At 43.7% G+C, this 18,121-nt stretch overlaps 1 long non-coding RNA gene across 1 annotated transcript in view; it reads left to right on the top strand.

Annotated features, from left to right (window-relative positions):
• LOC144828519 (uncharacterized) overlaps window positions 1-18,121 on the top strand; it is a 154,001-nt gene that overhangs the window by 32,968 nt on the left and 102,912 nt on the right. The window contains exon 2 of the long non-coding RNA XR_013610479.1: window positions 6,362-6,415. This is a non-coding gene — a long non-coding RNA (uncharacterized LOC144828519). The remainder of the gene's footprint in view (window positions 1-6,361; window positions 6,416-18,121) is intronic.

Consider the following 18,121-nt stretch of genomic DNA (forward strand, 5'->3'; position numbering starts at 1 on the left):
ATGGTTTCTGAGCCATATGAAAATTAAAACGGATAAAATATATACATACATAAAATCACTGACTAAACGTACTCAACTGGTGCTTCTAAGATACGCCTACCCCGGTGTACCTAACCTAAGCCTAGTACGTGGGAAGGAGTAAGTGAGCTGCAGTTTAAGTTAAGTTAGTTTTTGCCAAGAATCTGAATCAAGAATTCTCTGAGGATCTAATCAGCTCCGTACCTTGGTTTTAGAATGAAGGAGGTCTTGTATCTCTTTCTCAGGACTCGATCTCCCAGCAACCCACAAGGGTGACTGGAAACACTGGAGCTGGATTTCTCGGCAGGAGAAAAGACAGCGTCTCTCTCAGTGCGTCAATGGGAGGGTCGGCTTCCTTCAGCACTCGCATCAGCTGGGCAAGTAGATAGCCGCTCTGCTCCAAACCACTGTGTGTTTGCTTAAGGCAAACGTTAGTATATTTATACCTGGAAGGTGCCGAGTTTGACGTAAGATTGGACATAAGACGTCACTAAGAACTTACAGTTCTTTCTGGACTCCAGGAGTTCTTGTTCAAATCAAAACAAAAGCAGGGGGGATTCCCGGGCTGCTGGAGGCTTGGTTTGTTTAAAGAATGCGTTGTACTTTCTAGGAGTCTATGGGACTAACCTTGCCGTATTTGGACTGCATTGGCTATGACTAAATATGAATATGATTCTTATGCCTTTATAAGGATATGTTTTGTTTTAACCACATAAGGGCATGAATCGGGAATATTTAAATAGGGTCCTAGATACGTTTACAACACAATATTTTATGGAAAAGGCATATATATGTAGTTGTAGCTATATTTTTATGCCATTCAACCATCCATTATTAACTAAAAAGGGGCATACTGTTTAAACTTCCCAGTCACAATCAAAGCAGAGCGTAAGCTTAGCAAATGGACACAGGATATCAGAAAGGAGCTCATCTCAAGATCAACTATGTATATGAAAATATGCTAGTTGTCTTAGTAAAGTGTCATTATGTTCTATCGCAAGTTGGGAAAGAGAAACAACCCATGTGTGAGCCACTAGTCCCAGTGGTGACCTAGGTCTGCTTAGATAAGAAGTTCTCTAAAAACAAACAAACTGACCTAAGAAGCCAGAAACAGTTATAAAAAGAACGGTACAATGTTGTTGATGGATTATGATTATCCCACAGAGCGGGGCCTCTTAAAAACTTGAGCTGGTGCCGAGAGAGGTGAGGCTTAGTCCTTGACAAGCAATGGTAAGCTCATTTAAAATTATTTCTACCACAGCAATTTTAAAGAATAATCATGGTGGAAAGCCATGAGATGGAGATATATTTGACGCTCACTTATTTTTTCTAAATGTCGTAATGCATCATGCTTGTATCGAGGATCTGAATACTGATAAAGCAGAATCTGTACTGTGTGTATGAAATCTCGTTATTTGCAGTAAAATGTAAATGTAAATTGATACTTGTGTAGCGCACTACTCACCCGCAAGGGTCTCAAGGTGCTTGTACGAATACCGCTGTGAGGTGTCCACTCCTGGGCACCCCCAGGGTGGAGGCCAGGCATCCTTAGCGTTGTGGGGGCCGTTGTGGAGATTAAGCAAGCTATTGCCCAGTGTTGCAGAGTGGGACTCCATGATTGGAATTGGCACGAGGCCAGAATTATCAGGTCCGTGGAATTTTTGAGCCCAAGACCCGCCGAGGCGGGGAATTGAACCCTGGTCCCGGGCTAGACCTCTGCATCTGGGTCTGCCGCTCTAACCATTGAGCCACACTTCTCCACCAGTGACAAAGTGACAAAGAGGTTTTTTGTCTAGGTCCTGAAGAAAGCCAGGGAGATTTATCCTAGTGGCTGAAACATGTTGATCGCTGAAACAGTGATTAACTCATAACTGTTTCTTTTTCACCTTCACACTGGTTTTAGGCAGGAAAACAAATTAGAGATTGTTAGAAAAAGTGTTAGAAAAAGCATTATCTACATACTTTATCTCTTTTGGTATCTTTATTGTTTATCCTTTTTAAATCACATTTTTTCACTTTTTTTGCACTGCACCTAAGAATTATTCCAGATAAAAATATAAAAAGAAAGAGTCCCTTCTGTATCTATTTTTCCTTTGTGAGAACCGCACTAGAGGATACAACTCATTCTCTCTGTTCCCCTCAGAGAATAAGGAGGGACGAGAGAGAGTTGTTTGGAATCCAAGATGATGACACTGGCGACATGATGGTGTAATGATGGGACACCAGCTATCCCGAGGTGGTTCTTGCTAACCCCTTCATTTCATCTTCTCTACATCTTTCTGCTTTCTCTGATTTATCTAATACTAGTCAGCACCCTTGGATGTTGATGCCTTCAGACTTGTTTCCTGAGGCACGATTTTTCTAAGTCCACGGATTCCACTGTGTTTTGTGAGTATCAGAATTAGGAGGATTGAATCTGTTACGGTCTTTAAACTTATCCCTCGGACCCTTCATTTTGTGTATTTATATATGATCTGTGCCCACCCTGGTATACAAGGTTTCCAGGTTTCCGAATCTAGTAACGGGGAGGAGAAAATTGTGCTTCATGCAGATGTCATCTTTATCTAGGTCATAGACACAATTCATATAATCTTCCAGACCATAGAGAAGTTTGGTCGTAACTTACGGTACAAGTTAAAGTGGGAGAGGTCTGTGGTGTTTCAACCATATGGCCCCTCTGATCCCGTCGCCATTCTGGGTAGACTATGGGTGGAGACCTGAGAATATATGTAATGCCCTATAGAGACCTGTCTCACTGCCAGCCTCTGGAGGGTGCTAACTGTTTTTCAGGGAGATGTGGAACGGGGGTGTGGGCTACCCCTGACCATCATGGAGAGGGTTGCCATTTTCAAGATGATCACACTTTCTACATTGCTATTCAGCTTCTAGAACACATACTACAACATCCCAGTGGAGGTAGTCACTAAAATAGACAGGGAGGAAAGAATGTTTCTGTGGAACACAAGGCACCCCACAGTAACGATACAGACGCTGCAGCGAAGCTCCTATAATGGGGAGATCTCTGCCCCGGATGTGAGGGCTTATTATTCGTCTGTGCATCTGCTATCAACAAATGACTGGGTGTTTGCGCCTCCGGATCACTCAACCTACAAGTTAGAAAGCATCTGGTTGCTACCACGTCCCCCTCTGCACTATATATATGGAGGGGCCAGGACAGGCAGACTGCTGCCGGCGACGCAGGTGATGATGGAGGAAGTATGGGGTGTGCAACCAAGGTGACTAATGAAACTCCCTTATGGGAAGGGGGTATGATGCAGGAATGGTGGAAGCTGTGTGGGTTTGAAGCATGGGATTTGATAGATGTCTCCAAAATATGGGATCTTCTTGCAGATGGAGACTCAATGCACTTCCCATCTCTTAGGAAGGAATAGCACCTCCATCAGAACAAATATTTTAAGTAGGTGTAGCTTCTACAGGCATGGATGGTCAAAGGATTGGATACTGTAGTCATACCTGAATGTGCCTCGCTCAAAGACAGACTACTTATAGACAAGCTCGGGATAGGGGCGAAATCACACACCTACAAAACACTAAATAATAATATGCCTGATACATTGTTCAGGCTGCAAGAAAGGTGGATAGCTGATGTAGGAGAGATGGATGCCACAGACTGGGTGGCAGTCCTGATTAATCCGTGTGAAGTAGCAATAAAGTATATGTTTGACTAAAGCAATTTAAAGTACTCCACCGGGTCTATTATGACCGAGCAAGGATGAATAGGATGAGAAAAGTGGTGTCCCCAGACTACTACTAGGTAGGACATCCTGCGCACACTTTAGGGATGTCTCCCGGATGTGAGTTAGAAAGGGCCCAATTGCTACAAAATTTGCCTCTGCACCATAAATATACAGTGGAAGCTTGGAAGTAGGCCACCAGAAGTATAGGTTGGGTGACTAAGGAAACACCCTTATGGGAAGGGGGCATGATGCAGGAACTTGGGAATTCGCGAGGTTTTGAAGCTTGGGATTTAATAGGTGTCTCTAAGATAGGGGATCTCCTTGAAGATGGAGACTTAATGCACTTCCCCTCTCCTGGTAGGGAATACCACCTCCATCAGAACAAATATTTGAAGTATAATTAGCTGTGTCATGCATAGGTGGTCAAAGGTTTGGATAATGTAGACTTAGCTGAATATGCTCAGCTCCAAGTTAGACTACTTATGGGTGAGCTCGCGAAAGGGGCGATATCACACACCTCCAAGCATTAAATAATAATATGCCTGGTACATTTATTTATTATTTATTTTAATTACTTATTGAATTTATAAGCGCAGGAATCGCCCTCGAAGGGGTATCTACGCGCTAAAGGGACGATGTATGCAGATCTAGGTTGGTCAATTACTGAACAATTCTGTCCTGAAGTGGAGGAGATTAGTGCACGTGCGTAGTTGGATAGTCAATTGGTTCCAGTACACGGGTCCAGATGAGTTAAAGCTTTGCCCCCTGCCCAAAGTTTTCAGTAACGGGGAGAGCTAGCGGAGCTTTATCTCCAGAGTGCAGAGATCTGCCAGACAGATAGTATTTAAGTTTTCCGGTGAGGTAATTAGGGCCTCTTTAATGTAATGACTTGTGAACTAGATTGCAAATTTTAAACTTGATTCTCTGGCGGATGGCGGGCCAGTGAAGCTGCCATAACAATGGCCAGGATTGGGTACTGAGGGGCATGTTGAGAGCTAAGCGGGCTGCTGTATTCTGAACCACCTGCAGTCTGTTCAGCATAGTTTTATCAGTGGACAGAAGAAGGCCGTTGCAGTACTCAAGATGGCTGATAATTAAAGCTTGTGTTAGGTTCCTGCGGACAGTTATGGGAAGGAGGTGAAACACTCTACGGAGGAGGCTAAATGTGTGGAAACAGGTACCTGAGGTGGCCATTACTTGGTCTCTCATAGTTAGAGAGTGATCCAGTTGGACAGCCAGGCTTTTGGCCACAGATTTGGGAGTGGGGGCTGAGCCCAGCTCTGCGGGCCACCAATCGGGAGACCACAGGGTTTGAGGTTTACCGAACAGTAAGATTTCAGTTTTGGCTGCATTAAGCTGAAGGAAGTTTTGCGTCATCAATCCGTAGATTGCTTGCATACCTTCGCAAAGCGAGATTTGGTAGAGATCTTGTTGTTATCAAAAGATAAGAGGAGTTGGGTATCGTCTGCATAGGAATAAGGGGTAAATCTATGGTCTCTGATGATCTTAGCGAGGGGGCAACGAGCACATTGAATAAAGTAGGGCTAAGGCAGGAGCCCTGTGGTACACCCTTAGTGAGCTCCAGGGTGCATGACCGGAAAGGGCCCATGTTGACAGGTTGTGTCAGCCTTTTGAGTGCTAGTCCTTAAACATTGTGCAGACTTAAGGAAAAGTGGGTAGCTGATGTAGGAGAGATGGATGAATAAGACTGGATGCAGCCGCAAGAAGTAGCAATAAAGTTTATGCTTTGACTAATACAGTTTTAAGTACTCCACCAGGTCTATTATGACCGTGCCAGTGTGAATAGGATGGGAAAAGCGGTCTTACCAGACTTTGTACGTTGCACTAGAGCTAGGGATGTTTACCTGCACACTCTTTGGGGCTGCCCCGTTAAACAAGTGTACTGGACTAAAGTGATACGGGAACTCCGGGCTTTACGGGGATGGACGTCCCAATGGACCTGAAATATGTTCTTTTAGGAATACCAACTGAGGTGGATGTCCTGAGGGCTAAACTACTCTTTTGCAATCTGGGTTTAGTCTTGGTGAAGAGGGATGTGGCCAAACACTGAGGAGTGCCAGAGGACCCAACACTATGCACGTGGAGGACTGGAATGGACATGAATATGGCTGCAGAGAGGGTCACCCACAAGAGCAGTGGGTGTCCTGCAAATTATTAAAAGTCTGGGGGAATTTAATAAACTATTTTAACCTGGGACCAGAGTATGGCGAGTCCGAAATCCTGTGGCAAGTGGCTCAGTGTGTTGTGTGGGAGGTACTCATGCAAGCGGTGTGTCTAATGATATATTGTATGCCACAATGGGTCCCTTGTTATTGGTCATTTTGTATTGTGGGCACCTGTATTGCTAATGTCTCTAGGGACTCCACCCCCTCCCCCCCATCCCCCCCCCCCCCCCCCCCCGCCACCCAACGTTTTTGATGTTTCAGGCATTGCATGCTCTGTATTCTACTGTGATATTATTTGGAAAAAATTGTATGTTTGCGGTATGGCGCCCAACTGCTCTGTTTTCTTTAAAAAACAATTAAATAAAGATTTTTTTAATTATAGTGTAATTATTTTAAAGGGAGCATAATTATTTTAAAAGCAAAGTAGAATTTTCAGTGATCTTTTCTTTTTTCTTTCAGGCTCGGGTTTCTGTTTTTGATACCGGCAGTTCCTCTTCTGATGAAAGCACTGAGGTAAAGGTAGCCTGCATCTCTGAAAATTTTTGTTTTATGTATTATATTAACGATCACAAAAGATGATGCCTAATTCAGCACTTAATAACATTTTCAATATAAATATATACATATATACGCTCTCTTCACCCTCTCTGGGGAATTTGGAGCAGCCAAATCAAGGGTGGCGTCGAAAAGTACAGAACCAGCCCATTCTGAAATATTTTTATAATCCTTACAGTGGTAAAGAACGCCTTCGACGCTCGAAAAGTAATAGTTTTATTACTTAATCCATCACAACGCATTGCGAACCGCCATGCAGCCTTGCTCACATACACCGAGCGCCATCTTTGTAATACTATTTACAAATTGAATGGCTTACTTTGTCACATAGGATCATAAACAACATTTATGAGACGCTACGGGTCTCATAAATGAGTAATTAAAATCTCTTCCATATTGAGGCCACATAGTGTTTTTATGTTAATTTCCGGATGTAAAGTGACTCTAATCTGCGGAGTTGTTTCTCTCTTTTGCACCCATGTGTGTTTCAAGGCACTGAGTCAATGATTAAATATTTCAAATCCCCTACAGTGTTGCAATGCTTTTCCTGAAAGTGGCAGGCAATTGGATAGCTCCTAACAACGTTCTTGATGGGTCACACATGTCATAATACCAAACCATGCAGTAGATAGTTGAATTAACCAATCCTGTTTGGTAGCCTAGACGAAGAGATTGCACTCTCACACATCCACGTTGATCCAATTCCTGAAACATGCTAATCATCAAATGAGTGTTAACTCGGGCAAACTATGTGGTACATTATACATTTATATGTGAGATGCAGAGCCAAACGTAGGTACTAAGTACGAGTACCTGTGGATAGGTGTCTGACCGCCACCATTGCGTCTGACCTCCTGCCCTATTACGATGGTGGCGGGTAACTCATTACCTACTGGCGGTCGCCAGTAGGTATATATAGTTAGGATTTTTTCTCTATGGGATTTTTGAAAATTCTATGTCTAATAACTTTGGCGTTTGTGGACGGAATTGGCTGAAATTTTCAGGAAAATGGCACATTTTGTTTCTGAGCAGCCCTTGAAAATTTGGGGGGGGTTCGTCAAGGGGGGGCCGAGAAAAAAGGGGGGTCCCAAAACGTGTTTTTAACATTGAGTTTTCCATAGGGCGGTTGGCCTCACTTTTAGCCCGAACGGCTGAATGGATTTGCACGAAACTTGGCAAAATTGTAGGGACTGGTAGCCCGATGTGCCTTTGCTAGGTCTCAATATATGTGCTCCAGTGGATTTTGAGAAATTAACGTTCAAAAAAAGATATATATCTGTAACAGCGGACCGGGCAGCGCTCCGGTTCGCGGACTTTACGCGTAACGGAACTTCGCGTAGCGAAGCTGATTGGCTCTCCGGCGTCTGTGAACATTCCAAACAGTCCGTAGCGGCCGCCATCTTGTCTCTCGGTAGGATCGAGAGACAAGAGGAGGCCAAAGCGAAGGGGCAAATGACCATAAGGGGGCATAGTAGATCCTCGCTGACCCCCTAGGTTTGATGTGGAGGTTTTAAAAGGGTCCCGCGGTGCAAAAAAAAAAAATAATAATAATAATCGAACGGCTGAATGGATTTGCACGAAACTTGGTAAAATATTAGGGACTGGTAGCCCGATGTGCCTTTGCTAGGTCTCAATATATGTGCTCCAGTGGATTTTGAGAAATTAACGTTCAAAAAAAGATATATATCTGTAACAGCGCTCCGCTTCGCGTAACGGAGGTTTGCGAAGCTGATTGGTTCTCCGGCGTCTGTAAACATTGCAAACAGTCCGTAGCGGCCGCCATCTTGTCTCTCGGTAGGATCGAGAGACAAGAGGAGGCCAAAGCGAAGGGGCAAATGACCATAAGGGGGCATAGTAGATCCTCCTTGACCTCTTAGGTTTGATGTAGAGGTTTTAAAAGGGCCCCGCGGGGAAAAAAATAAATAATAATAATAATCGAACGGCTGAATGGATTTGCACGAAACTTGGCAAAATTGTAGGGACTGGTAGCTCGATGTGCCTTTGCTAGGTCTCAATATATGTGCTTCAGTGGATTTTGAGAAATTAACGTTCAAAAACAAGATATATATCTGTAACAGCGCTCCGCGGAGATAAAATTATATCTGTATTACCTAGCTGTTGCTAACACCAGTTAGCGACGGCTAGTAGGAGATAGCGACCATCTTGGGCCCCACTTTGCATGTGAGTGATATTTATCACTAATGACATGCAAAGTGGGCATGCCAAGATGTTAGCGACTGGAAACAGTCGCTAACATCGCTATCTCCTATTATCAACTTTTGGAAATATTTGAGATAAGCGCGAATATCTCCAAAAGCTAGCACCTGCCCTGAGCAGTTCTTAGCCATGTTATCCAATGGGAGGTGGATAACATGGCTAAGAGCATTAGCTCGGTAATGCATGAATATCGCTGAGTTTTCAGCGATATTAATGCATTGCGGTCGTTTATTATCGTATTTGCGATAAACCTTGATAATAGCAAGGTTTATCTGCGATAATTTCTGACGATGCTTAGCGGTAAAAAAATCGTTGCTAAGCATCGTTAGGGATAAATATCGCTTAACTTTGGTAATATGCCCCAACGTCTGTTAACGTTCGATTCGAAGGAAATCAGGAAGTGTTGAAAAACATTGTCTGCGCCATCTTGTCTTTTTTCAAATGCCACACTTTTGTCGTGCACGGCAGCCATTTTAGATGCCTTGACCAGACCCACTCTGTGCACGCTGTCGATCCTTAGCATGGCTCCCCACCCTCGCAAGCATCTCCCCCAGGCAGTGGTCACCCCCGCTCTCTGTCTTATGCATGGGTAATAAACCTCCCCCCATCTGCGCTGCTCTTCCCTGAGAATCACACCCTGTGCCCGCCCGACACCTCCCTTTCGCCCTATTCACTACCGCACCCTCTGACACTCCTTTTCCTCTGTGTCCGATTGTCCAGGCTGGTCCTAGGGTATCAGCTAGCCCTGCAGATGTAGTTTATGGCCCCAGCTGTAAAGAATCACCCCTCTTCAAAGGAGTTATAGTAGATCAAGGCCCACACTCGATGAGATCCGTCACAGCAGACGCGTTCCTATTATCTGAAAACCATCCTGTATTGTGATTGGGGAGGGGACCGAGCCTGAAGCGGAAGATTCCAGGGATGACTCTTTGTACATCAAAGTTTTTACAATTATGTGTCACATTAAAAATATATAGCACTCCGACAAAGTAGTAAGATTATAAAACTTTAATAACTTATAAATATATACAAGAAAACAAAAATAGTAATAACATATAAACATTTTTAGGGAAAAACAACGAAGTAGCGGTCGGCTGTGCGAATAGTCCCAACGCAGCATTACGTCCAGATTTCCGGCGTGGGGCGTCGCGGGGGGTGGGTCATCAGTAGCAAACTGTTGTGCGAATAGTTCCAAGGCAGCAGAACGATGGCACCAAGGTGATGTCCAGTAAGTTGCCGCACTGGTTTTGGTATCCTACAATGCTGCTCCGAATAACGGCGTGGGGCGCCCCGGGGGAGGCGGCGTGAACGGGCCTCTCCAGGTGGAGTGTCATCTGTTGTAGTGGGGCGCCCCTTTACCGTTTCAGTTGCCATTCCGTCCGTTTTTGGTCCACTGTGTCAATATCCGCCATTCAGCTGAGTTGCGCCCACTCTTGCGGTGCAGCGATAGGCGGCTGTCACAGGACTCTCAAAATGGCGGCAGGCTCTTTCCTTTTTGGGCCTGGTCCACTGAAATGGCCCTGGGACACCTTGGAAATCGGACGCTTGTCTGCTAGGTCTTGGACCCCATTCTCGAAAGCGTCCCCTCCGCCTTGAGGATTCATCAAAAGTTTTGGGGGCCCCCGACTCCTGTAGGCTTCTGGTGGGGAGCGGTTGCCATGATTGCTCGCGGAATGACCACGACGGAGCTACGAGATGGTGGTGCTCTCATGCTGACGCCAGCTTCAGTCTGAAACATCCAGAAACAAGGTGGGGCTTTCATCGTTTGGGAAAAAAAAAAAGTTTTCATCCAATGAAAAGTGTTGTTTTTAGGTCATATGATCAAGCCTTCCATCATTAGGAAACCAAAAGTAAAATGAACCAATGAAAAGTTTTATAAACAAGTCACATGACCTGTTATGCGGCATAGGGTATAAAATGCGGAGAAAATATGTTGGCACGTGAGGCGGCGTCAGTAGCGGACCGATGTACGAATAGGCCGAAGGCAATACAACGCGCCAAGATCCGGATGGCACCGAGGTGGTGTCCAGCAAGTTGCAGCACTGGTGTGGCCATCCTACTATGCTGAAAGTCGGCGTGGGGCGCCCCGTTGGCCTGTGAGTTTGCGTCAGTAGCGGACCGATGTGCGAATAGGCCGAAGGCAGCACAACGCGCCAAGATCCGGATGGTACCGAGGTGGTGTCTAGTAAGTTGCCGCACTGGTGTGGCCATCCTACAATGTTGAAAGTCGGCGTGGGGCGCCCCGTTGGCCTGTGAGATGGCGGCAGTAGCGGACCGATGTGCGAATGGGGCCAAAGGCAGCGCAACAATATTTTCGGAATAGAAGACACCACAAGGCGCTGAGATGCCAAGATCCGGATGGCACCGAGGTGGTGTCTAGCAAGTTGTGGCACTGGTGTGGCCATCCTACAATGGTAAAAGTCGGCGTGGGGCGCCCTGTTGGCCTGTGAGATGGTGTCAGTAGCGGACTGATGTGCGAATGGGGCCAAAGGCAGCGCAACAATATTTTCTGACTGACACCACAAGGCGCTGAGATGCCAAGATCCGGATGGCACCGAGGTGATGTCTAAGTTGCGGACCGATGTGCGAATGGGGCCAAAGGCAGCGCAACAATATTTTCTGTATGAAAGATACCACTAGGCGTTGAGATGCCAAGATCCGGATGGCACCGAGGTGATGTCTAGCAAGTTGCTGTACTGGTGTGGTCATCCTACAATGCTGAAACTCGGCGTGGGGCGCCCCATTAGTCTGTGAGATGGCGTCAGTAGCGGACCGATGTGCGAATAGGCCGAAGGCAGCACAACGCGCCAAGATCCGGATGTCACCGTGGTGGTTTCATAGTTGAGAGGCACTTCATCTGCAGTGGGGCGCCGAGATCCGGATGGCACCGAGGTGATGTCTAGCAAGTTGCTGTACTGGTGTGGTCATCCTACAATGCTGAAACTCGGCGTGGGGCGCCCCATTAGCCTGTGAGATGGCGTCAGTAGCGGACCGATGTGCGAATAGGCCGAAGGCAGCACAACGCGCCAAGATCCGGATGTCACCGTGGTGGTTTCATAGTTGAGAGGCACTTCATCTGCAGTGGGGCGCCGAGATCCGGATGGCACCGAGGTGATGTCTAGCAAGTTGCTGTACTGGTGTGGTCATCCTACAATGCTGAAAGTCGGCGTGGGGCGCCCCATTAGCCTGTGAGATGGCGTCAGTAGCGGACCGATGTGCGAATGGGGCCAAAGGCAGCGCAACAATATTTTCTGAAGAGAAGACACCAAAAGGCGCTGAGATTCCAAGATCCGGATGGCATCGAGGTGGTGTCTAGCAAGCTATGCAGTTGAGTTGTGTGCGCACTTGCGGCGAATAGGTCGAAGGCAGCATAACAATGTTTTCTGAATAGAAGACACCACAAGGCGTTGAGATTCGGTTACCACCGAGGTGATGTCTAGCAAGTTGCCGCACTGGTGTGGCCATCCTACAATACTGCTCCGAATAACGGCGTGGGGTGCCCGAAGGGGGGGGGGGGAGGCGGCGTGAACGGGCCTTCCTAGGTGGAGGCTCGTCTGCTGTAGTGGGGCGCCCCTTTACCGTTTCAGTTGCCATTCAGCTGAGTTTCGGCTGCTCTTGATGCTACAGCGACAGGCGGCTGTAACAGGACTCTCAAAATGGCGGCCTGTTCTTTGGATTTGGGCCTGGTCCACTAAAATGGCCCTGGGACACCTTAGAACTCGGACGCTCGATTTTTTTTTCCTTTCCTGTACATGCAAAAAAAGGTAAATGCCCGGTACGTTACACGCTTCATCTGCCACGATGAACTCTCCAGAGGAACCGAAAAAAAATATAGGTATGGTAACTATACCATGCATCGTCATATGGAGAGGTGGCACCAATTAATTATAGTGCTGCATAAAAGAGAGATTTGGAGGAGAACCCCTTACCTGCTAGTACATTCATCAAAGAAGTGGCACTGACAGCATCAGAGGCAAGGGAAACGGTCCCAAATATTTAGAAGAACTTTGGAAAGATTAAAATGACATGTTTAGATTGTGGCAAATTAATTTCATGTGGACAGATGAGTGTTACTCTAATAAATACAGCATATGAACATCATCATAGTCGATGGTTGGTAGAGACATTTTGACTATATCCTGGACCTGCCCGTCCTCGCCCAAAATGGCGCCGGAATAAATGGGACTCGTAACTCCTTGTTGTGTACTGGTTGCAGAACCTTGAAATCACGAGATACGTATGCAGTTTTGAAGCACATGGCGGGCGGGGACGAGAATTGATTGAATATTTCGACATCCCTATTGATATTAAGTTCTGATGTGTTATTGATTACTGTACTATTGAAAGTTCGAATTAACGTCACCCATGGTACTTGCCCGCAAATGTATATCTAGATAATTTTATTGTAACTGGCCCTGTCGTATTTTAATTATAAAATGTACGTCCACCGATTCCGTAACTGTTAGACACCTTAGTTCTTGCAACCTAATGGCCCGCCCGTTACGTTCCTCTACAGTGTAAATGTCTACTCATCATATACGATTACAGTTTGCTCCGTGGCCGGCCCACGTGGTTATAGGCTCGTATTTGTATAATGAAATTTTCACAATAAAGGTTTTTAAAAGAAAACATGGTAGTAGTATATACATTGGTAAAGTTTTTAATAATAGTCACTGTTTTAGAATCATTAAAAGGCAAGTGAAATAAAGCAGACCAATTACATGAAGGGTAAAAGGTATAATACGAAGGAACGCAGTAAAGATAAATGGTCAAGGGCTGTTGTGTTTTCTATTCCTGCAACATAAAGTGATCGATAAGAATCTCATATTCAGGCGTATCGGCGACTAAGACAGCAGGTCGACCCTCTTTTGCTCAACGGCTCCGTCATGGGACTAAGAAACGCTCTTTTTTTCGAAAAAAGAATATATTTTACTTGCAGGACAGTTGTAAATTTTCCGGGAAAGTACATTAGCCTGGAACATTATAACATATATTTAAGAAAAAATAATGTTCGGAAGTAATAAAAAGCGTAATTTTTAGGTCATATGACCAAGCCTTTCATCATTAGAATAAGAAAAGTAAAATGAACCAATGAAAAGTTTTATTAACAAGTCACATGACTTGTTATGCTTACGTTACGCGCTGCGCGCCCCGGATGACTTCCGGATGCGCTAACGCGGCGCGTCATATGACGCATTACGTGACAACGCAGGTCCAGAATATAGTCAAAATGTCTCCACCAACCAGCGGTCGGAACACAACCCCTTTCAGCAGGCTAAATAGTTCTGTTAAATGACAACAGAAGGGACAGGCAACAAGAACCATCAGTCAAAGAGGGGAGGGCTAGTTCTTCTCTACCGGGTTACATTGGGGCGCTACCGGAACTGATCGAATTGGTAGTCTACAGTGTTTCTGGATGTTTCAGACTGAAGCTGGGGTTAGCATGAGAGCAGTACCATTTCGTAGCTCCGTCGTGGCCATTCCGCAACCAATCATGGCAGCCGCTCTTTATCGTTATTTTGGGCGGGGTGGGTGGCGGAGCCGAGCTGTTTTGCAGCCATCATTGTGTGGAGTTCAGTTCATCTCACTAGTTTTGTATTTGTCATGAGGGGTTGTTCCTAATGTTTCTATTTTAGCGAGGTCAAAAAGAGATCCCGTTAGTGGCCTACTGATTTTGCTCGATTCCTTTTCTTTTTTTTTTTACACGATTTTTCGTTATCTGCAAAGACTAAACAGAGTATTGCGACTCTGTGTTTGTTTGTAAATAGAGAATGAACCAAAGAGAACCAATTCTAAAACAGTAAATACTTGGATAACAATCAATCAAATGGAGAGAGAAGCAGGCACGACGTATTACAACGGGGGCAAAGGCCTGCGTTAACTACCCTTCACTATGTGCAAAGAGAGAGTACTCCTAATAGAAATGAGGGGGGGGGGCACCATTCAAAGCAGATCAGTGTGCATAAACACGAAAATGTTTTCACTTACCACGTACTTGACATTCGACAGCTTATGATATTTGCTATTAAAAAACCATTGAAATTCACTGAAAAAACCATAGGTTATAGATCATATATAGTTAGGAATTAGCATTTACAAAACCTTGAAAATTCACTGAAAAAACCATAGGTTATAGACCATATATAGTTAGGAATTAGCATTTAAAAAACCTTATTTTACTCACACAAAACCATTGAAATTCCATATATAGTTAGTTGCACTAACTATATATCGCGCACCCGCAATCCACTGCTGATGATGTCACATATTACATCATTCATGACATGGTCAGTGACATCACTGATGACATCACTGATGACATCTCAAATGACATCACTGATGACATCACTGATGACATCTGAAATGACATCACTGATAACATCTCAAATTCACTGATGACATCTCAAATGACATCACTGATGACATCACTGATGACATCTCATTTGACATCAATGACCACATCACTGATGATATCATTCATGTGACAATACAATGCATCTCCTCACACTTTAATATAACCTCTGTTACACCCAGTGTTAAATACAGAGTATAATTTTTGAAACCATTGACACACCAATACTAGTTACTACATACGCACTCAGTGATTCATATGTTTACACACACATTCACTCATTTACCCATACAATCATTCATACATACAATCACTCATCTTTACAACACTATCATATGCACTCATACACCTATACAGACTCTCACACTCTGTCACTCATCCATGGAGTTACTCACACACCTAGTCAGTCCTGTAAATAATCAATCACACTTCCATTTTCTAATCTATACAGTTAAACATAGAGCACCTTACATTTTGAAACATATACTAACACATACTTACTCTCTTATACAATCATTGATACAAGTACACATTGATCTGCACAGAGTCACACACCTCCCAGCCAGCCACACACACACTCAGTCTCCCATACAAATACTTGGGCAATCAATCAATAACCCATATAGTTACTCATATAGCTACTGACCAACACATGCAGCAGTTTACAGAACAACAGACATAATGATGCACAAATTAAGACAGTTTAGTCACTAACCCATGCACTCAGTGAGACACATTTAATCACTCACTCATACAGTCAGTCACGCACCTACTAAATCCTTTGTCCAGACACTTATACTTCCACTCATTCTTCAATATGTAAGACACATTTTAACTTTACAGAAACATACAGTCACTGGATGTTGTCATCAGTGATGTCATCAGTGATGTCATTTGAGATGTCATCAGTGATGTCATCAGTGATGTCACTGACCATGTCATGAATGATGTAATATGTGACATCATCAGCAGTGGATTGCGGGTGCGCGATATATAGTTAGTGCAACTAACTATATATGGAATTTCAATGGTTTTGTGTGAGTAAAATAAGGTTTTTTAAATGCTAATTCCTAACTATATATGGTCTATAACCTATGGTTTTTTCAGTGAATTTTCAAGGTTTTGTAAATGCTAATTCCCAACTATATATGATCTATAACCTATGGTTTTTTCAGTGAATATATATATATATTCACTGAAAAAACCATAGGTTAGAGACCATATATAGTTAGCTGGACATTTTATTGACATAAAACCAATGAAATTCCATATATAGTTAGTTGCACTAACTATATATCGCGCACCCGCAATCCACTGCTGATGATGTCAGATATTACATCATTCATGACATGGTCAGTGACATCACTGATGACATCACTGATGACATCTCAAATGACATCACTGATGACATCACTGATGACATCTCAAATGACATCACTGATGACATCACTGATAACAACATCCAGTGATTTTTTGTTTCTGTAAAGTTTAAATATGTCTTACATATTGAAGAATGAGTGGATGTGTAAGTGTCTGGACGAAGGATTTAGTAGGTGCATGACTGACTGTATGAGTGAGTGATTAAATGTGTCTCACTGAGTGCATGGGTTAGTGACTAAACTGTCTTAATTTGTGCATCATTATGTCTGTTGTTCTGTAAACTGCTGCATGTGTTGATCAGTAGCTATATGAGTAACTATATGGGTTATTGATTGATTGCCCAAGTATTTGTATGGGAGACTGAGTGTGTGTGTGGCTAGCTGGGAGGTGTGTGACTCTGTGCAGATCAATGTGTACTTGTATCAATGATTGTATAAGAAGGTAAGTATGTGTTAGTATATGTTTGAAAATGTAAGGTGCTCTATGTTTAACTGTATAGACAAGAACATGGAAGTGTCATTGATTCTTTACAGGACTGACTAGGTGTGTGAGTAACTCCATGGATGAGTGGCAGACTGTGAGTGTCTGTATAGGTGTATGAGTGCATATGATAGTGTTGTAAAGATGAGTGATTGTATGTATGAATGATTGTATGGGTGAATGAGTGAAGGTGTGTGTAGACGTAGCAATCAGTGAGTGCGTACGTAGTAACTAGTATTGGTGTGTCAATGGTTTCAAAAATTATACTCTGTATTTAACACTGGGTGAAACAGAGGTTATATTAAAATGTGAGGAGATGCATTGTATTGTCACATGAATGATATCATCAGTGATGTGGTCATTGATGTCAAATGAGATGTCATCAGTGATGTCATCAGTGATGTCATTTGAGATGTCATCAGTGATGTCATCAGTGATGTCACTGACCATGTCATGAATGATGTAATATGTGACATCATCAGCAGTGGATTGCGGGTGCGCGATATATAGTTAGTGCAACTAACTATATATGGAATTTCATTGGTTTTATGTCAATAAAATGTCCAGCTAACTATATATGGTCTCTAACCTATGGTTTTTTCAGTGAATTTTCAAGGTTTTGTAAATGCTAATTCCTAACTATATATGGTCTATAACCTATGGTTTTTTCAGTGAATTTTCAAGGTTTTGTAAATGCTAATTCCTAACTATATATGGTCTATAACCTATGGTTTTTTCAGTGAATTTCAATGGTTTTTTAATAGCAAATATCATAAGCTGTCGAATGTCAAGTACGTGGTAAGTAAAAACATTTTCGTGTTTATGCACACTGATCTGCTTTGAATGCTGCCCCCACCCCTCATTTCTATTAGGAGTACTCTCTCTTTGCAGATAGTGAAGGGTAGTTAACGCAGGCCTTTGCCCCCGTTGTAATCCGTCGTGCCTGCTTCTCTCTCCATTTGATTGATTGTTCTCTTTGGTTCATTCTCTATTTACAAACAAGCACAGAGTCGCAATACTCTGTTTAGTCTTTGCAGATAGCGAAAAATCGTGTAAAAAAACAAAAGGAATCGAGCAAAATCAGTAGGCCACTAATGGGATCTCTTTTTGACCTCGCTAAAATAGAAACATTAGGAACAACCTGTTGAAAATAGCAATGTGTATGTACATAAGCGGCGTTCATTTGTGTTCACAGTACCCCTTGTTGATTGTTTGAATCGAGCATTGAATTGTTC

The sequence above is a fragment of the Lissotriton helveticus genome, chromosome 4_1 (assembly GCF_964261635.1).
Source record: "Lissotriton helveticus chromosome 4_1, aLisHel1.1, whole genome shotgun sequence".
Taxonomy (NCBI): Eukaryota; Metazoa; Chordata; class Amphibia; order Caudata; family Salamandridae; genus Lissotriton; species Lissotriton helveticus.